The sequence below is a fragment of the Gymnoscopelus microlampas genome (assembly GCF_963454915.1).
Source record: "Gymnoscopelus microlampas genome assembly, chromosome: 7".
Lineage (NCBI taxonomy): Eukaryota > Metazoa > Chordata > Actinopteri > Myctophiformes > Myctophidae > Gymnoscopelus > Gymnoscopelus microlampas.
Genome location: NC_139944.1, coordinates 8693198 through 8718881, shown reverse-complemented (window position 1 = coordinate 8718881; position 25684 = coordinate 8693198). Strand labels below are relative to the sequence as shown.

At 39.7% G+C, this 25684-nt stretch overlaps 2 protein-coding genes across 3 annotated transcripts in view; one reads left to right on the top strand and one right to left on the bottom strand.

The window, feature by feature from the left end:
* The window catches only part of uba7 (ubiquitin-like modifier activating enzyme 7), a 137454-nt gene that overhangs the window by 15723 nt on the left and 96047 nt on the right, over positions 1 to 25684 (bottom strand). The gene's annotated exons all lie outside the window — the stretch shown is intronic.
* Positions 1 to 25684, top strand: part of slc38a3b (solute carrier family 38 member 3b) — a 271863-nt gene that overhangs the window by 245399 nt on the left and 780 nt on the right. The gene's annotated exons all lie outside the window — the stretch shown is intronic.

Here is a 25684-nt window from a genome sequence, read left to right as displayed (position 1 = left end):
CAGTGGTTCTCAAACATTTTCATGTCAAGGACCCCCATCCCCATGTCCGTGGACCCCCATCTGAAAATATATTGTTCCAGGGACCTCCATACAAGATTTGTGTAGTTAAAAAAATCTAAAATATTCCAAATACTTCACATTTTGTTTCACACAATGTTTGAAAATATCCTATGTATATAGGCTAAGGTTCAAGTGGTAAAACAGATTTCTATGTTATATTGACTCCTTTTGCCGTGTGTGAGTGATCATGTGGCCTAGTCGCTTCTTTTGGGCTTGTTTTCGTAGACCTGGCCGCTTGTTTCTCCTGGAAAGTCTGGCAACACTGATCAGGAAGGAAGTTGGTAAAATGCAGGCCTGCAGCTGAGCTGGACTGAGTTTGACACCAGAGAAGAAAGAGCAGAATGATCCCTCTGCGACAGGGGTTCCCAGACATATTAGCTAAAGATCCCATGTCTGATGTCTCTCCAGGACGCAAACTTACAAACACACTCAAACCCTATTAAAAAAATCAGTGAAAATAGCCGATGCGACAGGTTGTTGGGAACGTGTAGAGCAACTATTTTCAATACTTTTTTTTTAAATTTGTGTAAAATCTCTCAAATGTTTTAGGAAAATATGTATTTATTTATTTTCAGGGGGGTGGGTCTTTTGAAAAAAAAACAAAAAAAAAACAATAACATAAATATAGCTGCAAGCTATACGGGGCCAGTGAATGGAGAGAGAGAGAGAGAGAGAGAGAGAGAGAGAGACATGGAAACAATAGATTGATGAGAGAGAGAGATGGAAACAGAATGGTTTGATTGGACATCTCAACCTATTGCCATTAACAGGATTCGAACTCTCAACCTTCAGACTAATAGGCTGCAACACTACCTATAGTGCTATAGCTTTGTCCAGGCTGATATTGTCTGTTGAAGATCATAAACTCTTGCCTTCTTTCATGAACCAAGCGGCCTGTTTCACTAACACTAAGATCACTCGTTCACAAACCATATGCCAATGAAGAAATTGTACATCTCCTCAGAACCAAAACTAGTGAAAGTAGCCGATCTACAAGCTCACAAACCATGAAAAGTTGTGAGATTGTAGATCAGCTATTTTCAGAATGAAGTATGTCATACATTGAAAAAACATACTCTCAAATAAGCATTTCAGGTTATCTTTACCATTTGCACATGTATTCATTGATACAGTCATGTTGTTTGCAATTCAACTTAAATTAAGTCTGCATCAAGTGAGGCTTGAACTGGCTACCTTGCGATTGTGAGGCATTCATTTAAGGGAGACGCCATTGGACCAACAGACAAGTAACTGTGAAAAAGGAGATCAGACAGATGATACAGTTTCACGCAAATAGCTGAAAAATCCTGGGTTTAAGTGTTTTTCAAACTGCTCAAAATTGCAGACAATCTAAGGGCGGAGCTTACTGGTCAAAGCGATGGATGTGTTCCTCATGAGTCAAGGCACAAGTGTAAGCAAGTTTCACGACTTTCGGCCAAACGAGGCATGACTTATGCCTGTTTAAAGTCTGCCTTTTCAAAAAATTGCTATAGCGCCCCTTTTGGCCAATTGGAGTAAGATTGGTTTCAGTGATATTTGGAATGACCCTGTACCTTTCTGCAAAGTTTCAAAGAAATGTGAGTCTGCATGTATGTTTTAGGCACAGATGAATAATTTTCATAAAACTGTAATAGTTAAAATCTATAGAATCCTGGGATTTTGGAGCAATCTGCACGAAACGTTTAACACTTGAACTTTGGACCTCTGCCTACAAAAATTTCCAACGGATTTGAAAAAATGCAGAAGTTAGGAGCCAATGACTGTTTTTCATATAATTCAAAATGGTGGGAGATCTAAAGGTCAGAGGTCAAAAGTCAGAGGGTGAAAGTTGTTCAGCATGAGGAGTCCCATATGTGTATCCAAGTTTCATGGCTGTAGGTCAAACAGGGCATGAGTTGTACCTGGTCAAAGTTGGCATTTTCAATTGAGTGCTATAGCGCCACCTTTGGACGAAAGATTGTGAGAATTATTTTTTGATCGTTTTTCATGACCATCTACCATATGGCCGAGTTTCGTAAAAAGCGACAGCGCGGTTCAGCCAGAACTGCGAAAAGTGGCAGAAGAAGAAAAAGAAGAAGTGACAGAATACTGCCAATAACAAAACAGGTCCAGAGCTGAGCTCTGGCCCCGTAATAAGAAACGTAAAAAGGGATATATTACTCGTAACCCATAAAAATGGTTTTGTGACCCAAAAATGGGTACTGACCCATTGTTTGAGAACCGCTGTTATAGTCAGTCTACTCCGCTGTGGGATGACAGCCAACATTCTCATCTGTTGTCCACATATCATTGTCACCAACTCTGCTTTTCCTCTCAAACCTTACTCAGTTGAGCTTTACACAACAACAAAGTCATATAAAAACATTTATCCATCATGTCGTTGCTGTCGGGTGGAAACCTTGTATGGCCAAAATGGTCAATTTTCAGGAATCCAATGGATTCCAATGGATCTAATGTAGTTATCATTTAGTCGCAAGCTCTTATACTTTTCATTGGTTAATTAGCCTATTCATATAGCATATGACGTTATAACATGTGATTCCTCTAACAAACCAAATATATCATCGCTGTTGGGCAGAAACCTTGTATCTCCATGTTTCATCTGTTTATGTTACCTAATATATTTTATACTTTGTTGAATGACACTGGCGCACAAAAACAGTGAAAATAGCTGATCTACAAGCAAGTATTTTGTCAAATATGATGGTTGTAACAATTCATATGAAACTATTACATTTCAACCAGTATAGCTATTTCCCAGACTTTTGCCTCCATCGGGTCATGAATCAGAAAATATTACCTTTCCATGTTCAATGTGACTTCAATCCTTTATGTGTATCACAGGAATTATGTGTGTGATTTTGAGTATCAGGAAATAGTGTGTCAGAGACCCTGTTTCCATCAATTAAAACCACCACTCCCTAATATTCTGCATATTACGAATCTAGAGGTGATAGATAGACAAGATGTCTCTCCATCCCACATTAGCAAGTCTTTCCTCTATGTTAAGAGCACTTCCTTTCTGACAGGAAGCTTGGTGGGCATCCACTGAGACGCTCCGGCTCTTCCTGAGGAAACGAATCTTTGGCTGAAGCGACTTCCAGGAACAACTTACTGGAAGAACTCTTCCACCCAGGTATTGTTATAGTAACGTGTTATTTTATTGCACTGGGACCGGTCTTGAAGGGTGGTTGGCTTTTAGAGACCGATACTGTATGCTGCGTTTTATAATATGTTATCTCGGTGCCTGGACCTTCCGCCGAAGAACAAGTTAACGTATCACTTAGCTCCGCCCCCTCAGCCAAAAGTACACCCTGCATATGTCACTGATCACATGACCTCAATCAATTATCCAGTTCTAGGCAACATAAAAAGGGGGGGGGGGCTTTTTTCTTATTTCCACACAACAGTTCTAAGGTGTATTAAAGACATAGTTCAATGTTGAAAATGAGTGGTATTCCCCTTTAAGAACCATTTTCTTTCTGTGTATACAACAAGAAAAGGCCCTGGATGGCGTCTGCACAAGAATGCTACGAATGGCACTAGGTGTCACATGGGCGGACCACATGACAAACGCGGACCTCGGAGGCCTCCCACAGGTCACAGACAAAGGTCGGAGCGAGAAGGATGAGGCTGGCAGGGCACTGTGTCAGGCATCCGGAACTGGTAGTGAGCAAACGGACACTGTGAGAGCCAACGCTAGGTGCAGCTAGGGGGGGGAAAGAGGTGCTGTCCGGCAGGAACCAGCTAACTCCAAAATGTTCATTTTTCAGGAAATAAAAAAAAGTGGCGTTAGGAGGTTTTGTTCATCATTGATAAGAACAGCTGAATGGACCTCTAAGCTCACAATGAGGTTGGAGGTCAAAAGGGGGTGGAGCCTGGAGTCAGCAAAACCAGCTAACTCCGATGGTTTGTCAGAAGCGCTTTTTAATGCTTTTCATTAGTTCAATATTTTTACCAACACACATACGTAAGGGGTGTTCAATGGCCCTGATTTATGGGAAAAAAATGCAAAGACGTCAAAATGGAGTTAGCTGGTTTCTGCCGGACAGCAACACGGTGAAATCTTTGTATATTCAATTCAATTCAATTCAATCTTTATTTCAGACTCAGAGTCCATAAAACAATACATATGACAGTTGCTCATTGCTAAAACTCAGATAAAAGCAACGATATAAAACAAAACAAAACATAAAACATAAAAACAATAAGACAGTCCTTCTACAGCTGCTCACAGTCTGTAGAGGCTGTTTCGCCAATGTTTCCATATCATGGACGAGAACCTAGTGGAGCTCATGATAGGATTAATTAAAATCTTGATAACATGATTGTCAGACTCTTCAAGACGACATATGAATTTGTACATTAAGTTTCTTAGTAGGGCTTGACATGTAGGTACCCCCAAGTTAACAAACAGCTGACTGGCACTGTGCCATCTTGGTACCCTCACCAGCAACCGTAGAGCATCATTATATGCTACTTTGAGTTTTTGCATGCTGCTAACCTTGTAATTACTCCATAGGTGAGCCGTATACAAAGGTGTACAGAAAGCTTTAAAAAGTGATACCTTGACATGTACAGAACATTTGTGAAATTTCCTCATTAGTATATTTGCCTGAGCATATAATTTGGATCTTTGTCTATTGATGTCTTTGTCATCTGTAAGATCATCAGAGATATAGTGACCAAGGTACTTAATCTCCCTGCACACAGATAGTATGTTGCTACTGAGAATAAAATTAGGGAATACAGCCCTTCTATCCTCTTTACTTCGTACAATCATGATGCTACTCTTTTTGGCATTATACTTAATATTGAATTCAATGCCATACTGCGAACACACCCTCAGAAGCTGTTGTAAGCCTGCACTGTACGGAGAAAAGATAATTAAATCATCCGCATACATAAGGTGGTTGACAACAGAGTCCCCTATGACACAACCAGTTTTACACAGGTTCAGATTCCTTGATAAATCGTCCATGTATAAATTAAACAGTAGGGGAGATAAAATCCCCCCTTGCTTCACCCCATTATTTACATAGAAATGTTCAGACACAGTATTACCCCACTTCACCTGCATAGTCTGATGAGCATACCAAAAGGCAAGTATCCTTATAATGTACATGGGTACCCCTCTTTGGCACAACTTATCAAATAATTTGAAGTGATTCAATCTGTCAAATGCTCGAGAAGCATCTATAAAACACAAAAACATGGTGGAATTGTGACTTCTATAATTTGCTAAAATGTCTTTCAAAGCATATATACACATATCGGTACCATGTTTCCTTTTAAAACCAAACTGGTTGTCTGCTGTGGTAATAAACCCGTCCAATCTGTCCAGCAGGATTTTCTCCAGGACTTTGGAGAGAATACTAGCTAGAGCAATCGGTCTATAATTATCAATACTATTTATTTTCCCTACTTTGTCCTTGATAACTGGAAATAGCAGCACAGATAACATTGAATCTGGTAAGACACCATGATTAAGGAACCCAGTAATACATAGAGCAAGTATAGGAGCAAGCTTCAGACTGGCATGTTTTAAGTGTTCAGCTGAGATGTTATCCAGGCCACAAGCTTTGTTATTTTCTAGCTTCATTATAGTGTTGTAAACTTCATCTGCTCTAACTGTCACATTTTCAGTTATACTAGTTATACTATGAAATCTTTAATAAAAGATTATTGATTTAAAACAAAAAAGAACCTGAAGAAAATAACTTGACATTGTCAAATTAAACATGCATAACTTTGCAGCTCTATTCCTGTTTCTTTTCTATTTAAAAAAGAAACATCTATTTAAATGTCCCACATTTTACATGTTTAGATTGCACTGTGAATAGTACTGCAGGCCTTTCACAAAACTATCTAAAGAAAACAAAGCATTGCTGGATCATTCTTACCAGCTCCAGTTCCCAGCTCTCTGATTATCACTGTGATATTAGATAACCTATCATCGCTGATCACTTGCGGTGCACCTCAGGGGTTCGTTCTGGGCCACATCCTTTTTCCTTATACACATTCCTGCTACCCTATCATTTGAAAACAAACTACTTCCCTCTGCTAGCACAGTGGTGGTAGCCAGCTATTTTTATCTGTTGGCACAACCTGTCTACAGACGTAAATGCTAATAGACTTCCTTATTCCTTTAATTGTATTCTAGGACATTGTTCTTTTATTTTGTAAAGCTGATTTAGAAATGTGCTATATAAATAGTTTATTATTATTATTATTATTATTATTATTATTACTAGACCATACCCGGTCGGCGCAGCGCAGCCGTGGGGGGATATGCGCACATGATCTGGCAACCCGGGAGGCAGTTCGTCCCATAGCTGGGCAGCCCCGTAACCATGGCGACAGTGTTTGACAGAAAAACGCTAATAAGAAGCTGAGATTTGATGAAATTGAAAAACGGGCTTCACAGTTGTGTTCAGATGGTAATGGTCAATGGCTGTGTGCAAAATCAGAGCAATTGGTCCAGCCAGTGAGGAGAACCGGGTGTCTTCACCACCACTACAGAGGTTACTAGAATTATAGTAGGATTATTATTATTATTATTATTATTTAATCCATTATGGAGTTGCTTTAACCCACGCTTTCTTTTATATCTGGCTTCCTCTGTGTTCATGGTCATTTGTTTGTTTGTTTATTTATTGCACATAGTTGAATGTTATTAATTATGCAATACAAAACTATTCTTCACTGTTATCTCTCTGTATTCACAAATGAGAGACATTAACACACAAAGGTAAACAGTCATTCATTATAAGGGACCTGCACACTTGACCTAGTAATCAGCACACTTATAACGAGGACTACTGACTGATGAAACCCAGAAATATAATCCTCTGACACCAGACATGAACTAACTACCTAAACATACACACAGGATGCTGAGGCAGCCTGGGAATAGTGCAGGGGAGCCAGAGGAAACTCGGTCACCGAGTCCAGTGAACCTGAGTTGCCGCCCCGGCTGATAAGAAAGCAAGAATGGATGTGATTCGGACTCCCTGGCCATCAGTATCAGAATAGAGTCCTTTTTTGCTCAGGCTGATGTGGCTGCAGTGTAATCGCAATGTTAGGTTTGCAACATTAACCTTTAACACAATGGCACATTCTCAGAGACAGGAAACTGCAGGGTTCAGGGAGCAAACCTTGATAAGTCCTGCTTCCTGTAAGTTACTAAAAATAAATAACTGTTTGACGCGGACTGCAGCCGCACGGCTACAGAGTACAGCCAGGACAGAATTGCCACAGTGCTAGTTTGAGGGATTGAGGACCTTGCTACATTGGTTAATTAAAAAATATCCCATTATGTGATACACAATTTGTTTCGTATTTTTATTTGTGTATTCTATCTTATGTAATACATTTTTGTGTGTGTCTGTGTGTGCGTGTGTCTTCATGCGTGTCTGCGTGCATGCATGCGTGCGTGCGTGACCACTGTGTGTTCTAATTTTATTGTCTCCGCCAGGCCGAAAGGCATGGCGAGAGAGTATGTTTTACCCTCCGTCCGTCCGTCCGTCCGTGTGTGTGTGTGTGTGTGTGTGTGTGTGTCCGTCCTGTCTGTGTGTTACCAGCTAATCTCCGGCACCGTTGGCCCGGTTGCTCCGAAACTTTGCACACACACTCCCTGGATGCCAATTCAGAACCTCTGCCCTAATTTTTTCACATGGGCCTGTTATAGCGCCACCAGGAGGCCGATTTGTGCAAAACCCATTTTTTTATCACTCCTACAGATTTTATCCAAACGTCATGCAAATCGGTACACAGTATCTCTATAGTCATGTGATCAACACGAATCTGTCCGATTTCCCACATTCCATCCTCATTGCCTATGGTTGGCTTCCAAAGTTTGCAGGATTGGTCCGTTTTGAACAAAAAGCCTCAAACTATGCACGCAGCTTGCGATTTCCGTGAATTTTCACACGCACATTCCCACTAGGACGAGGAAGAAATTCACATTGGCCTGTTATAGCGCCACCAGCAGGTCTAATTTAGCAAAACACATTTTTGGAACAAAATGCCTCAAATCATGAATGCAGTGTCTGATTGCCGTGAAAGACCCAAGAATTAATGGCACCCATTTCACATTGGCCTATTATAGCGCCACCAGGAGGCCACAATAACGTACCTGACCTGGCGGAGACCTGTGCTCCGAGGAGCACTTTTTCTAGTTGGTTATGAATATGTATTGTATCTTATTGTCTTGGACCCCAGGAAGACTAGCGTTGGTTTAAGCACCAACTAATGGGGATCCTGTTAAATAAACAGATAAACGGGGGCAGCATTTTCATATGTGCTACTGTAGCTAGGGCAGTGGTATTCAAACATTTTCCTGTCAAGGACCACCAAATTGAAGTATTGGGCCAAAGACCCCCATCTGAAAAGACTTTGTACCAGGAGAGAAAATGTACAGTATGTTAAAAAAAACTTGTGAGCTTGTAGATCGGCTATATTTGAATACATGGTTAAACCGATTCTAATACTATATTAAGTCATCTTGGTGACCCTGGAGCCCCCTCAAGGACCCCTGGGGGTCCCTGGACCTCACTTTGAGAACCAATGAGCTAGGGCACGGTAAAGTAAGTAGCTTAGCCTACTGTCTTTGCAGTTTAGGGGTTACAGATGGAAGATTTCAAGTCTTAATTTGATCAGCTTCAACTTGTTTCCTTGTTCAGACTCTTGTCAGATTCAATCATTCTGTTGTTCTCTGTGGTATTCTGGTCTCTCACTGAGATTAGCATTAAACTCACAATTTAGTGTGAAAAGTCAAGTGACAATAATTGCCTCCACAAAAGCTTCCAATACATGCCGTCTCCAACAGACATCACATGAAATCATTGTTGTTTACTATACGTCCAAAACCGTTCCTTTTTTATTATTAGCTTAAAAGCAAAATACGATGTTGTGAGTGAGCTTGTAGATCTGCTATTTTCAGAATTTTTGTGGGACACTCTTGTATGACGACGTAGGGCATTCATTTACGAAAAGAAACATGGTGATACGCTGTTTCTGCCCGACAGCAACCGAATCTTAAGATGACATACTGCATACTGGAAAAAACATAATAAAATATTCTCACGGCGTAGGACAATACCAACTTAATTCAGGAAATTCCTTTCGTCTCTCGACTGACGAGTGCATTGACATTGAGTGGACATTTGGACAATCAATTTCCTCTGTGACCTTATTGACCATATCATCACAGTATCACAACGGCTCCCGATGACGTCAGTCCTACGACATAGAGCCACTGGTAATATGTAAGAGATGCAGTCAATAACAAACAAATCAATATTAACCCAAGGCTGGGAATGATGACCAGGGTCACCAGGTCCAAGTCGTCACTGTGTGTGTGTGTGTGTGTGTGTGTGTGTGTGTGTGTGTGTGTGTGTGTGTGTGTGTGTGTGTGTGTGCGTGTGCGTGTGCGTGTGCGTGTGTGTGCGTGCGCGTGCGTGTGTGTGTTTTTGCAGGAGGTAACCCAAGCCATAGAGGTTGTATTGACATGTGTGATATTGCAGGCCAGCATTCTTGACACGAAGCCAATGGTGACAAGCAAGCACTGATCTCAGTACTCTGCTTGTGTTGAGATATTAAAACTGTTCATGGAGCACAAGAACAAAAAAAGGGACATCAATAATTGCACTCGATATATACAAACATTATTGACAATTCTCAGCTGCTAGTAAACACTCCAATCGGTGATGCATCCTTACGACAGAAAGCCTGGTGCTGCTCATCTGACTCGGAAAGGACGACTGTGTGGAACACTTGATGTGAATCTATTTTCGCAGAATGTTTTCATCTGTTTTAGCCATATGTTAATCTATTTTCACCAAATGTTCTTCTGCCCAGAGTCGGCACGCTATGGGTTCATGTGTGTAAAGGTTTGGGTGTTTGAAATCAAGGTCACCCCAGTATGCATAAGCTCTTTTCATTGGAATTTGGGGTATACAGATGATAGATTTCGAGTCTTTATTTGATCAGTTTATACTTGTTTCCTTTTTCAGATTCTTGTCAGATTCAATGTACAGGGATTAGGAATATGGTACCAAAAACCAACAGGAGATTTAGGGTCCTTGCTCGGCCGGGCCCGCTTCGATCTATCTGTCTGTCTGTCTATACACATGCACACGCACACGCACACACACACACACACACACACACACACACACACACACACACACACGCACACATGCACACACGTATTTTTTGGCAGTTTTTGTTACATTGAGCGGGACATAAAGCTAATCTTTGACAAATCATGTAACATTCTAATGCAAAAGAAGCATTATGCTTTATTAAATGTTTCATTATTCCACCGTTTTCCTGTATATTATAGGGCTGTCAAATGATACAAAAAAATCAGATTAATCACAGATTAATAATGAATTCATCATGATCAATCCTCATTCGTAACCATACTCAAAATCTGCCCATTTTCTCTGTATACGTTTGTGGGAAGGGAAAGATAACTGACTGGCTCTCGTTCTCTCGCTCTCACCCCATTGTGCTGATGTGATTTTAGCCGCTCCCTACGTAGATTGCACACCCTTTTCTGACAATAACTGACTTGTGTTTTCCCCCATGCAGACAGGTTCTCTGTTCATCTTGTTTGGATCATTGTTTGGATCTGTCACCCATCAGATAACAGAGCGATGACTAGTGCAGAGTGGGTGAATTATGGCATGTATGGGGCGGGTCTTGTACATGCATGAATTGCATTTTCTTTTTTTATCGAATTAATTCAATAAATTAATTAACTCTGTTAACTCAGTTAATTTGACAGCCTTAATGTTATCATAACCTACAGTGAAATTCTACTCTTTGCTGAAGATGAAGTAACTTGGTGCTTAATTTCATTTAACCTGACAACAATTAATCTGGACAAAAACGTAATAAATTGTAGAGATAGAGTACCTAAAATTAGTGACCCGAATCCTATCGTTAGGTTGCATAATACCATTTCTAAAGCAAAGTTCTGAATAAACTAATGTTTCAAATAAAAAGCCAACTTTGGATATAACTTGTGAAACTACTCACGCAATCTTGCTAATAATACATGTCCAACATACTTAGATAATGTTAAAGTGTCATGATCAGACTCAGTATCATGATTTTTTTTTTGGTCCTGTATCAGTATCATGTCAGTATCATGGTCAGTATCATGGTCAGTATCTTTGTCAGTATCATGTCAGTATCATGGTCAGTATCATGGTCAGTATCATGGTCAGTATCATGTCAGTATCATGGTCAGTATTTTGTCAGTATCATGGTCAGTATCATGTCAGTATCTTGGTCATTATCATGTCAGTGTCATGGTCAGTATCATGGTCAGTATCATAGTCAGTGTCATGTCAGTATGTTGGTCAGTATCATGTCAGTATCATGGTCAGTATCATGGTCAGTATCATGGTCAGTATCATGTCAGTATCTTGGTCAGTATCATGTCAGTATCTTGGTCAGTATCATGTCAGTATCTTGGTCAGTATCATGGTCAGTATCATGGTCAGTATCATGTCAGTATGTTGGTCAGTATCATGTCAGTATCATGGTCAGTATTTTGTCAGTATCATGTCAGTATCATGTCAGTATCATGGTCAGTATCATGTCAGTATCATGGTCAGTATCATGTCAGGATCATGGTCAGTATCATGTCAGTATCATGGTCAGTATCATGGTCAGTATCTTGGTCAGTATCGTGTCAGTATCATGTCAGTATTGTGTCAGTATCATGTCAGTATCATGGTCAGTATCTTGGTCAGTATCAATATATAAAATTAAATTAAATCATGATTCATAAAGCACAGATCTTCTGTATTTTTCAGTTACCTGCAGCAAATGAGCACCTTTTGATTGCCGTTTGTGATCAGTAATGAGACTCATTTACAGTCTGATCTTCCAATATATAACTGTAGCTGTAGGTTAACAGTAAATAATAATATCATTGCACCCACGGCTTATTTTAAGGCTATACAATTCTTTCTTTAATTTTTCTCTCCCTGGGAAGTAGGCTGATAATAAAACGGTCCAGTTTACTGTGAAACATGTGATGTGGTATTCAGTGGCACTCTATAGCAGTTAGTACTATCGGAATACAGAGCTATTTAACAATTATTTTAACAAAAAAAATCACGTACCCTATTAACAGGTATAAATAAAAGCAGGTATAATTTAAATATAAATGTACATAAACGTGTATACGTTTATGAATGTACATATAAGGCCTATAATACAGGCCTTTGTGTACATAAAACAATCTATCCGCCGTAGTGTGGGTACATACTATAGAATTTGCCTTCAATCTATTGTTTAGAGTTAATGATTTTGTTCATGGCCGTATATTGGCAGAACGACCCTTCACACAGACGCGCACAGAAGCCACAGTATTGCGTTAGAAGGCGTGTCATTCGTCTGTATTGACGAAGTCATCTGCTACTACCTGATCACTATTGATCATCCTTCTGTTTGGAATGTTGTACAGAGACAGATGGCTGTGCCTAAAAGACCCCCCCCCCCCACCTCCAACTGTTCAGCTCAGGCTGCTCACTTTAATCACGTTCAACCTGGCCTCCTCATTTTGGGCTTGTTCATCATAATTTATAAACAAACATTTTGTAAAAAATGCCTAAAAATGTCAAACATTTTCTAAAAATGTTAACATTGCAAAAACGTCAAAAACATTCTAATGTCCAAAAAGTAAAAGAACATTTTAAATATTTTCCAGAATTGTGGATATATCCGATCACAAGCTCACAACGCGCTGCATCACAATGCATTTTGAGCTTGTAGATTGGCTATTTTCCCAATTATAGTACAATGAAGTATATAGGGCTTAAGTGGTTAAGGTCAAATTCATACTTTGTCATGCAACAGGGTTGCTCGCCAAATATATAACCGACTTTTAAGGTGAAAATCTATTTATTCTCGAGTTATTTTTGGCAAGCGACGCTGTCGAGCGACAAAGTTTAAATCCGGCTTAGCCTTAAGGGACCCAGACTAAAGCTACAAGCTTTGCATACCATTTCTATGCACGAAAAGATAGAACAGGCTGGACAGCGTGTGATAAAGATATCCATTTTGAATGTTACATAATCTTACTAGTGTTATCAGTGTGCCAATGCATGCAGAGTGAGGAACTGTTGCGGGGGCGGATGGGTGGATGGGTGGATGGGTGTGGGGCGGTGGGGGGGATGTTTGCAAGGCTCAGCTCCTCTCACGAGAGTGCCGGGTTTGACCAGTGGCGGAAGAAGTACTCAGATTTTCGACTTGAGTAAAAGTAGCAGTGTAAAAATACTTGGGGGAGGGGGGGGGGGGGCTTTAGCCAAAAATAGCCTATACGAGCTTGTAGATCGGCTATTAAGATATTTTGTGTAGATGGAAAAAGTGGTCTAAGTAAAGTTGTAACTCAAGTCCAGCTCTCTAAGACTACAGGGGTATAAGAGGCCCATTTCAAAATCATATATATCTTGTCATTAACAACTTAAGCCCTATTTTATACTTAATTTGATTAGTTATTAATAGTCTAAATCTGCTAAGTAACTATGAACTAAAACGGCCAAATAAATGCAGTGGTAGAAAAAAGTACATTTGTGTGTCAAGTGTCAAGTATCAAGAAATGGAAATACTCAAGTAAAGTAGAATTACTTGAGCAAATTTACACATAGTTACTTTGCACCACTGAGTTTGACACAAAGACTTAAAGCAGACTAAAAGCAGACCCCCGTTCCTTTTGTGAGGCCGCCCATTGGCGTGTAAACCAGCAAACAAGAATCCTAAAGTGATGGTCTTTCAAATGGAAGATATCACACACTTCCATCTGACTAAAATGACCCGGGGCAGAAAGGCTGAGTCAATAAAATCCTCACGTTACCAATGAGCTTCTGACAAGTTGCAGCCTGTGTATTATTCCAGGGCAGACGCACTTAGAAGAAACAAAGTGCTGGGGCCCACTGACACACATAAACAAATGATTTAGCGGTGGCTATGGCTCTGATGATCCTGCCAAAAAGCACTTTGGGTTATGATAACCCATGTCAGGGTGGTTTTGATTTGGCTTTATTACTCACGTTTGCAGAATGGGCATCTACATCACATGCAACAGCAATGTTATGCAGAATGATTCATGAGAGTGTAACTCATTTCCTGCCATGGAATAATCCACTCATATGAAACAGGGAGTCTTTATGAGTTGCAGTTACTGTACAGGTCTGATTCATAGCCATTACTAGAACATGAAGTTTTTGAACACAAATTTCTAGTATGCAGTATTATGTTTTCTTACATATGTAATATACAACCATAGTTTGCAGCATCGGTCAATGCACTGTTGATCACCTCCTTTGCACGTTTAACTGATTAGATATGCATATATGCATATTACCTGCACACTAACTGCACATTGATTGGCTAATGTACAAGATCCTATATGTGTTGTGTTGAAAATGTTTGTAAGTAAAAGTGTGTCTGTGGGGTTTAGAAATATGAACCAATAAAAAGTATTAACAAGGGCTTGTGACTAAATTATAACTCCAATTCCCTGAAAAGTAACCATTTTGGACATGCACGGTTTCCACCTGACAGTGATAAGTAAAGTGTCTTGAGACAAATGAATTGAATTGAATTGAATTGAATTGAATTGAATTGAATTGAATTGAATTGAGTTCCTGGAGCCAGACTCCAACAACATGACGGGTCAATACAGCCACTGAGTAGCAGTGATAGCCTCAGGCTACCAGTGCTCTGAACAATGACCTGACTGCCAGGTCAACTGTCCCTTTAACCTGTACACACGCAGTTGATTTGATCACTGCATAGATTGTACATTTTTAGATTACATTGTACCTAGGGTAGAACTGTTCACCACACAATACTGACTGCTATGTGTGCTATGCACGTATTTAATTGGTTGCTATACTATAATCTTTTTTTCCTGTATACTGTATATTCTATATTCTGTATATCTTTTATTTTTTGTCTGCAACACACACATATACAGTATACCCTACTTAAATAACCAAGTCAGTATCACACCTAGAAGGTTTTTAGTACCTTAACTGTATTGTATCTAACCCCTCCCTCTCCCCACTCTCTCTGTCTATTATGGAAATGTGACTTCGATCAAAAGAGCGTTGGTGGTATAGTGGTGAGCATAGCTGCCTTCCAAGCAGTTGACCCGGGTTCGATTCCCGGCCAACGCAAATTCTTTGGTAGTACCTCAGACCTATGTTATAAATCAATCAATTGCCACTACTCACACAGTTACACGCAGCAAAATGAAAGAGTTGCAAGGTCTGCAATGCTGTTCACAACATCAACATAACAACAATCAAAATAACAAGTATAGTTAATTTATTATAAATGGCATAATTGTAATACATTATAATAATGTTATAATGCATTATAATCACTATTATAATCCATTATAGTGTGCTTACAAGTCACTATAAGTGAGCTTTAAGTAAAGTAATAACATTCCTGAAGGTATGACCAGAAACATTTTGTGTTGTTCTTGCGTACATTTTATTTGCATGCTATTATTTTTTACTTTACTTAAAGTACCCAATGGCCACTTAACGTGACTTATAATCACACTATAATGCATAATAACAGTGATTATAATGCATTATATAATAATTATTATAATGTATTAATGTGCAACTATGAGATTTATAAATAAAACTATGATGCTGGCCAAAAGAAAAAAGGTCTTAGAGTGAGTGTTTTCTACATAAGTAGTACAACCACAGTTTGCAGCATCGGTCAAGGCACTGTTGATCACCTCCTTTGCACATTTAACTGGTTAACTGATTAGATATGCATATGCATATTACCTGCATGCTTCTGGAAACATGTACATTGATAGGCTAATGTACAAGATCCTATATGTGTTGTGTTGAAAATGTTTGAAAGTAAAAGTGTGTTTGTTGGGTTTAGAAATATGAATCAATGAAAAGTATTAACAAGGGCTTGTGACTAAATTATAACTCCCATTCACTGAAAAGTAACCATTTTGGACGTACAAGGTTTCCACCCGACATCAGTATGTAAAGTGTCTTGAGACAATTGAATTGAATTGAATTAAATTGTGTAATGCTGGAAGCAGATGTGTTCCTGGAGCCAGACTCCAACAACATGACGGGTCAATACAGCCACTGAGTAGCAGTGATAGCCTCAGGCTACCAGTGCTCTGAACAATGACCTGACTGCCAGGTCAACTGTCCCTTTAACCTGTAAACACCCGCTCACACACACAGTAGATTTGATCACTGCATAGATTGTACCTAGGCAGATTGCATTGTACCTAGGAAAAAGTACTCAAATTCTTCACTCAAGTAAAAGTATCAATACTGCAATATAGAAATACTCTGTTACAAGTAAAAGTCCAGAATTTAAAAAATACTTGAGTACAAGTACAAAAGTATTGGCATCAAAATGTACTTAAAGTACCAAAAGTAAAAGTACTGAAATGTTTGAAAATAGCCGATCTACAAGCTCACAACGCGTTGCGATGGGATGCGTTGTGAGCTTGTAGATCAGCTATTTTTAAATAGCCTATGTGTAAAATAGGGCTGAAGTGGTTAATGTATGTTTTATAATATCATAATTTATATCTGAAAAGTAACTAGTAACTGAAGTTTTCAAATAATTGTAGTGGAGTGAAAGTACCTCTGAGTTGTAGTGGAGTAGAAGTAAAAGTATTGTAAATTGGAAACACTCAAGTAAAGCACAAATACCTAAAAAATGTACTTAAGTAAATGCACTTAGTTACTTTCCACCACTGTACCTAGGGCAGAACTGTTAACACAAAACTGTGTTTTTTTCTGTATACTGTATATTCTATATTCTGTATATCTTTTATTTTTTGGCTTCAACACACACATATACCCTACTTAAATAACCAAGTCAGTATCACACCTAGAAGGTATTTAGTACCTTACCTGTATTGTATCTAACCCCTCCCTCTCCCCCTTCCTCTCCCCACTCTCTCTGTCTATTATGGAAATGTGACTTTAATCAAAAGAGCGTTGGTGGTATAGTGGTGAGCATAGCTGCCTTCCAAGCAGTTGACCCGGGTTCGATTCCCGGCCAACGCAAACTCTTTAGTAGTACCTCAGACCTATGTTATAAATCAAGATCAATTGCCACTCCTCACGCAGCAAAATGCAAGAGTTGCAAGGTCTGCAATGCTGTTCACAACATCAACATAACAATAAAATAATCAAAATAACAAGTATAGTTAGTTTATTATAAATGACATAGTTGTAATACATTATAATAATGTTATAATGCATTATAATCACTGTTATAATCCATTATAGTGTGATTACAAGTCACTATAAGTGAGCTTTAAGTAAAGTAATTACATTCCTGAAGGTGTGACAAGAAACATTTTGTGTTGTTCTTGCATAAATGTAATGCTATTATTTTTTACTTTACTTAAAGCACCCAATGACCACTTAAATTGACTTATAATCACACTATAATGCATAATAACAGTGATTATAATGCATTATATTATTATTATAATGTATTAATGTGCAACTATGAGATTCATAAATAAAACTATGATGCTGGCCAAAAGAAAGAGAGGTCTGTGAGTGACCAATAGTTATGGAGTATTACGATACTTGACCGTATATAAGCCATCATAAAATGCTATATGTAATATAATGTGTTGTGATTGTTGTTATGACGCATTACACTCACCAATTAGCAACGGCAATAGCAACATCATTATAACTTTGGATTTTATATTTTAGCACTGACATTATTATTATTATTATTATTACCATTATTAATAATAATAATAATAATAATAATAATAATAATAATAGAGTGGCCGCTTGGGACACAGAAGGTTCCCAGCTCGATCCCGGGCTCCCCCAGAGTTACTGTCGAAGTGTCCTTGAGCAAGACACTGAACCCCTAATTGCTCCCAATGAGTAGGTTGGCTTGCATGGTTTCCTCTGCCATTGGTGTGAATGGGTGAATGTAATGCATAGTGTAAAGCGCTTTGGATAAAGGCGCTATATAAATGCACCATTTTACAATACTTACAGAGTTTGCCACACCAACAATTCACGTGAGTATGTGAAGTCAAATCTTTGAATCTTGAATCATTAAAAAACAAGATATGACACAGTCATATTATACCAGGCTGCTTATTTCTCTCACTAAACATGGCAATGTTTTTAGATCCCATATTCTGAGAGGACATTGAGCAACAGTGCCACTTACCATAGATTTACATACAGTGGCCGAACACAGTATTGTGGGTCGTCTTTAGAGCCCATATTCTGAGAAGACATTGAGCCCTCATTGGCTAAAGGACCAGCCAATGAGGAAAAAGTAACGCAAAAGTCAGGACTAGCGAGTGTAGATGTACGCCAGGTTTTGCAACCTGGTACAAATACTGAGACAAATGGCAATGCTATATTGGAATATTTTTAACTAACCCCTCTCCACATGCATAAGAGGAAGTCCTGACTTAGTTAGAAAAAGCAATACCATGGATTTGTAGTGTAATGTCCTAATTACTTTAAATGGAGAGGAAATGAGTGAGTGAGAGCAGTGCCGGGCAGTGTGTTGACACAAACACCCAGGGGTCTAAACTGACAGTGTGTGAAGCTGTAATCACCCGTGTCTGACCGCACTGGCCACCACTTCAGAGGGACGAGTCAAACGACCGTGCAACCACTAGTCACGCTGTGGCCTGTGAGGCGTCAATACTGCTGACAAAACAACATGGAGGAGAGAGATTCAGAAATAGTAAAAAGAACGGTGGGTAAAGACAGATAATTGAGCACATTCACACAGCGGCCAGTTTGCTCGATGCAGGGTGAAAAGACCCCTCACTGCTGATTGTTAGGTTTTGAGGCATTCAGGCATTCATACGTTTAAAAACATATTATTATAAAAATGTTAGTGATTTGGCATTTATCCACAGGTTTTGGTTTTGTCCTGTTTTTACATTTGTTATCTGAAAGAGTTCAGCATGACAAGTGTTTTTTCATGCATAATGAAGTCCTAGTGCTTTTGAGTTGTTATTCTGTAACACATGTACAGTAACCTCTTTGCTGACAGACTGAGCACTAGAACACTACATGAATGCTCAACACATGTCTCCCAGTCCTTTTGGAATATTGTTGTAAGTTAGCACTCAAAATATGAACACAAAGGAGGCCTGGGATTCAAACATGGAAACTCCTCAAGCAGTGGTGTAATGGTGATTTTTTTAACTGGGGGGGGGAGACGCAATTTTAATGACGTCACAAGCATGTGTGCACATACACACGCTCTGACCAGCAATATGAAATATTTATTTTTTGTTTGATTAATTTTAGTTAGGTTTACGTGTGCTTTAGTTAGAAAGTAGTTTTAGTTATAAATGCACAATTTTCTGTTTAGTTTTTGTCGTAACTTTTCCAAGGAATTTCTTGATTTATAGACGTTTAGAAAGAAAGGTAGGATAATAGAATGCATGGGCTATCAATAGAGGTGATGGTGGAAAAACAAAAGTAGTATTTTGTCTTTGTATAGCTTATAGCTACCTGTCTACAGTATGTTCAGTTGTAATTATTCCAATGAACACACAGACAACAAAGAGGAGAAAAGAACCCCTTTGCCCTGGCACCATCGCATTTCTACTGAATGGAGAGACCAGACAGGGGTTGGGTTGCTGATGGGGTGTGAAGTGCCTACTGCTGGCTATTGTTTTCCTAAGTAGCTACCCTACCAAGAACTAATCTGCGTGCTAGGCTACAACAGCCGTATTGGGTACGACAGTAGTAGCAGTGTGGGACCATAGTATAGGAACGCATGCTCACGGGCACGCAAGTGCACACTGGTGCATGTATGATTGTGTGTGCGCGTATAAAAAACAACAACTGCCGGAACGCTGTGGTGTCGTGTGAAGCGAACAGTGCACCCCTGTCTACAAGACAGCACTACACCACAGGACCTATGTTAGCATTAAAAATAGACCATATCATTATGGAAGGTCTGGGACTCAAACGTGTTCAGAGACTGAGCACTAGGCCACTGCACCACCACACGCAACTGTGTTGTCTTCTTGTGCTTTTGTAGTGTTAGCCTTCAAAACTTCAAAGTACTCTAGCATTTAACTACAGAAAGTCTGCGGCTCAAAAATGGAAAGTCTGTACTGAGACACAGAGATTTGAACACTGCACTACACCACAACTTAATGCGTAATTGTTCTTTCCTAGTGCTTTTGAAGTGTTGTTGTATGTTAGCCTTCAACATATCAAACTACTCCAGCATGTAGACCCAGAAGGCCAGGGATTCAAACATGGAAATGTTGTGTTTAGAAACAGAGCACTATAGACAACAGGACCACAACACCTTCACAGCCAACCAATTTCACAAAGCACATTTGAAGTGTTCTTGTTATTCTTTGAAATACTCCACTTTAACTTTGGAAGGCTTTGGACTCAATAAGGAACCTCTATTGTAGTGCTAATATTTTCACAAGTGCTTTTGAAGTGTTGTCTGTTAGCTTTCAAAATATTAAAGTTTTAACACTTCAAAGTGTTAAAGACTCAAACAAGGAACCAGTGTTCAACTGGTGTTACCTATGCTCACATTACAGATCCAATTTACATTTTTATTTTAGATTGATTATGGGAATTATCTGAAAACAATTTGTGAACCGCGACAAAAATGCCTGCTATGGCTATCGTAGCCGATAAGGAATTCTGTTCGTTCTAGAGTTAAGGCGTGTCAACATGGAGCTTATCTCAGTCTTTACAAGTTGAATTGCTCCCCAGCGACAGGTCAAGCTGCTCCAAGCCAGAGCAGAGCAGACAGGAAATGAAGGGAATGCACTGAGACCTGAGGTGAGAGCACAGGAAACGCACACCGCAACCTCTGACATGGGAGCTGCTGTCTACACCAGAGGCTTTTCTTCAACTCCAGACCCAAAAGTGAAATGTGGTGTGACTGGTGTCTCCCCGGGACAGTCTGCTATTTTAAAGGTTTTTCATTTTTTATTTATGGAATTTATTTGATTATTTTATTTTTTTGTGTATGAAGTTCTTTTGAAATGAAAATAAAATAAAATAAGGAAACGAAAAAAAGGGATATTGACCCACGACCCATAAAAATGGGTCTGTGACCCAAACATGAGTGTTTGGGTCCCACTGTTTGGGAATCCCTGGTCTAGCTCAAGTCTGAAAACGAAATGTTGTGTATCCCGTGACCCAAATGAAAATATAAATAAATTAGAGGCCCTCACACCTACGTTGCACCGCCGATCCAACTAATATGTCTGAATCATAGTGTCGGAGGCTTTGTCAGGGACCAGGGTACCCGCTGTACTGTTGTACTGTACGGTTTGTTTATGGTTATGTCTGAGTCAGCGAGACGTGGCCATGGTCCTGCCTATATATGGCCGTATCTGGTTCGTTTACTGTAATATGTCTGAGTCGAGACAGAGTGACCTGGCCGTGGTCCACCCTCCCATCAGCCAATTTTAATATAGGATAAAAAAAACATAAATAAATAAATGCAGGAAAGGTTAAAAAAAATCTTGCGAGTCGCAACCTATAAAGGACGACTTCACCGGTTTTCAACCTATCTTCATATAATTGGTCCTCACTAATACTCATGATAAAATGGTACCATTTTTTTCTACTTGGTATGTGTCTCATAGGAGGGCTGTGGACAGTCCAGAAACCTGTCTACCAGTGACATCATCGTTAGGCATGATTTTTTTTTCCAACAACATTTCAATTTTTTTATTTCGATTTTTATTAACACGAGAACAATGGCTTCTTTTATTGCATTGCAACTTTCCAGGAATAGAAAGCCTGCAGTTTCTATTAGCTTGGATTCCCCATTGATGATGTCACTGGTAGACGGGACTCTGAACTGTCCACAGCCCTCCTCTGAGACACAGACCGAGTAGAAAATAATTGTACCATTTTATCATGTCGAAGTCGTCCTTTAAGCACACAATGACACCTTTTGGGGTTAATTGGGTTTTCTAGGGGAGATGAGATCTTAGTTGGGCAGGCGACCGCCTGTCCTGCCACTACAGTGGGTACGCCACTGCCTACACAAGGGGGAAAAACACTCACTTTCTGTTGAACAAAAGGAAATATCACCTACTGAACCAGGGCAAAAATCAGCTTCTCTTTGAAGTAATTGCTAGTCTGTGTCGTGACAATTGCTGTAAAAAAAAAATAATTAAACCGAAAATCACAGTGTGATGATGACCTCATCCTTTTGTTTGGGCTTTTTGTTGCCTTCCTCTTTGCTTGAAATAAGTTCCTACAATTTATAATGCCAAACGCTCAGTGATCCCTATCGGACTTATAGTTCCCCTGTCTTACAGAGCATGATGTAACTTTATTGCACGCACAGATGCATGTCATTAGCAAGGGAAGATTTTGGGTTTTGGTCCCACGTACTGTATGTGCAAAGTTTAACAACAAATGCAGGACTTTTTGAATCACTTCAGAACAAAGGCAAGGCCTTGTGACTCATGAGGCGCGACCGAGCTAACTGCTAGCTGCTAGTTATCTCATTTCCAAATTCCCCCATTGACTTATATTATGAAATCAAAGTGAAATATATATTTTTAAATCTATAAAACATATGTGGAAACAATGCCAGTGTGCATAAGAAATTCATTCCAGCGACAGACAGACAGACAGACAGACAGACAGACAGACAGACAGACAGACAGACAGACAGACAGACAGACAGACAGACAGACAGACAGACAGACACACACACACACACACACACACACACACACACAAACACACACACACACACACACACACAGATCCTCTTAAAGACAGCTAGCCTGTTACAGAGCCATGCCATAAAAAACATTAGTAGCTATTAATACATTCACACTGAGTGTACTAATGGAACCAAATGGACCCATTTGGTTCCATTTATACACCCTCAGAGCTTAGGCTCATAAGGCTCCATTTGTTTCCTAACTATCAGCCATTAGCTGGAGGTCTCCGGACCAATAGTCTACACAGCACACTTCTCTACCTAGATCAGACGATACTGGGTCTGATGTGTCAGTCTAGACACCAACATAACGACCTGCTGTTACATACAGTTAGCCATGCTGAGAACTCTTTGTTTAGAATATGTATGAGATAGCAGGTGTGTGTGTGTGTGTGTGTGTGTGTGTGTGTGTGTGTGTGTGTGTGTGTGTGTGTGTGTGTGTGTGTGTGTGTGTGTGTGTGTGTGTGTGTGTGTGTGTGTGTGTGTGTGTGTGTGTGTGTGTGTGTGTGTGTGTGCGTGCGCGTGCGTGTGTGTACTTGTTGTTTGTTTGATTGACTGATTGAATACTTTATTAACAATTTGCAAAAAAAGCACAGAGGTACAGTTCCATACAAAATGCTGAAAAGATAACCCAAGAAAGCACTATGGCTTGTTTCCATTCGGGTCCTGTGTATTCAATTCATCGAAACATTTAAAGACAAACAATAATATACAATAATATGCAAAAACATCATATAAACGAGTAGTAATCAAAAAGAAAAATATTTACAGTAAAGTGTGTGTGTGTGTGTGTGTGTGTGTGTGTGTGTGTGTGTGTGTGTGTGCGTGCGTAATAACAGCATTATACATATATTATATATATACACACACACACACACACACACACACACACACACACACACACACACACACACACACACACACACACACACACACACACACACACACACACACACACACACATATATATTATATACATATAGAGTTTTTTTACCTACTGTATTTGACTGCAAAGTTGCAGTGTTACACAGTTATTTTCACACATTTCTTTGTTGTAGTAGTTTTGAAAAGTGCCAAGAGGCCTTTTAAAAAACATTCCAGTTTAGATCTTCTAATCTACAACTTGTCAACACATCTCTACTACTCAGATTGCTTCCCACTGCAGTCATGAAGCCGCTCTTAAACAAAGAACAATGTAGACGTGTACAAATAAACTTGCCTTGCCTAGTACCATATGTTTAAGATACTACTAAAGAACTTGCCTTGCCTAGTACCATATGTTAAAGATACTACTAAAGAACTTGCGTTGGCCGGGAATCGAACCCGGGTCAACTGCTTGGAAGGCAGCTATGCTCACCACTATACCACCAACGCTTGCTTTCAGACAGTCGTATTCACATTAACAAGAGTGTGTGAGAGAGAAGGAGACAGCCTCCCCTTTGAGAGAGGCAGCCACAGGCAGACCTGGCTTCCAGGAGAAGACAGACTTTTCCGCCAAAATAACTTTAGTTCAAGAACTGGTTTCGTTCTGGACTCTTGGAACCATTGGTGCTTGCACGGAACCGGACGCAAACCGGCTTGCGTTTCCACCAGTTTGTAGCAGAACCATTGTAAATGGGCAATGTGTCGAATAATGACCTATTGAAGTGGCCATTTCAGCGGATAAATTGCTGCTGTTTTTAAAGTTTTATATACTGTAAGTGTTTTCTATCTACGTTTTCCATATTTTAAGTTTTCAACATAGTATATTTGATTGCAGCTCTGTGTCACATTCTAGTAGGCCTATTATTTTAAGGTTTTTATTCCACACTTGCTTTGGCATTGTAACCATATTGTTTCGCATGGCAATTAAGCCCCTTTAAATCGAATTCATAACATCAAAAGCAGATGAGAAGACTTCAAAGACTTTATTTGACACATACTCTACATACTTATGTGTATGAACAGTGAAATGTTGGTGCATCAGACTCCAAAAGACTGTTAGTACAAGTTGAGCTACGCCTTTGAAAACTGTCGTTTCGTTTGTCTTTCTCACTGGTGCGGCAGTCAAGGCAAAAAGTCCCATAAGAGTAGCGAAGGACTTGACTCGCACACAAGAATAAAGAGATCAGTCTATAAATCATGGTTGCAGATTAAAACAACTTCATTCGATCCAGGGCAGAGTAAGGGCAATTGTTTCAGTCCAAACAGGGACTATCGTCAGTGCATGTAAAGCACAATTAAGTAATGTCTAACACACAGTGTATAGTAGAAAATACAATACAACTTAAGTAGGTAAGATCAAAATAAAACATTACGGTTCTGCTAAAGTATTTGCGTTGGCCGGGAATCGAACCCGGGTCAACTGCTTGGAAGGCAGCTATGCTCACCACTATACCACCAACGCTCTCTTCCATGCTGCCGTATTTACATATGAGACAGAAAGAGAGTGTGTGTGTGTGTGTGTGTGTGAGAGAGAGAAAGGGAGGGAGGGAGGGAGAGAGAGGGAGATGGAATGCCATACATACTTTGATGCTTCAGGCAGGAAGAATGACTGAGTTAAGGCATGTCTTCACTGTAGGAAGCAGATCCAACTTGTGTTTCATATTCTATCATACATAAGCATGAACTGACTATAGCCTGCTTTATGCTTTGATGTGTGATGATGTCACGTGCCGAATGTGCTCACAATGTGTCGCGATGTGTCGAAAACAGACGATCTACAAGCTCACAAAGCATCGCAGTGCGGCGCGTTGTGAGCTTGTAGATCGGCTACTAAGCATACATCTGGCTTAATTCCACTGGGTGGGGGAGAGGGGGGGGGGGCTGTATCAAAGTGGTCTCTGGAGCGATCACATCAGCCAGC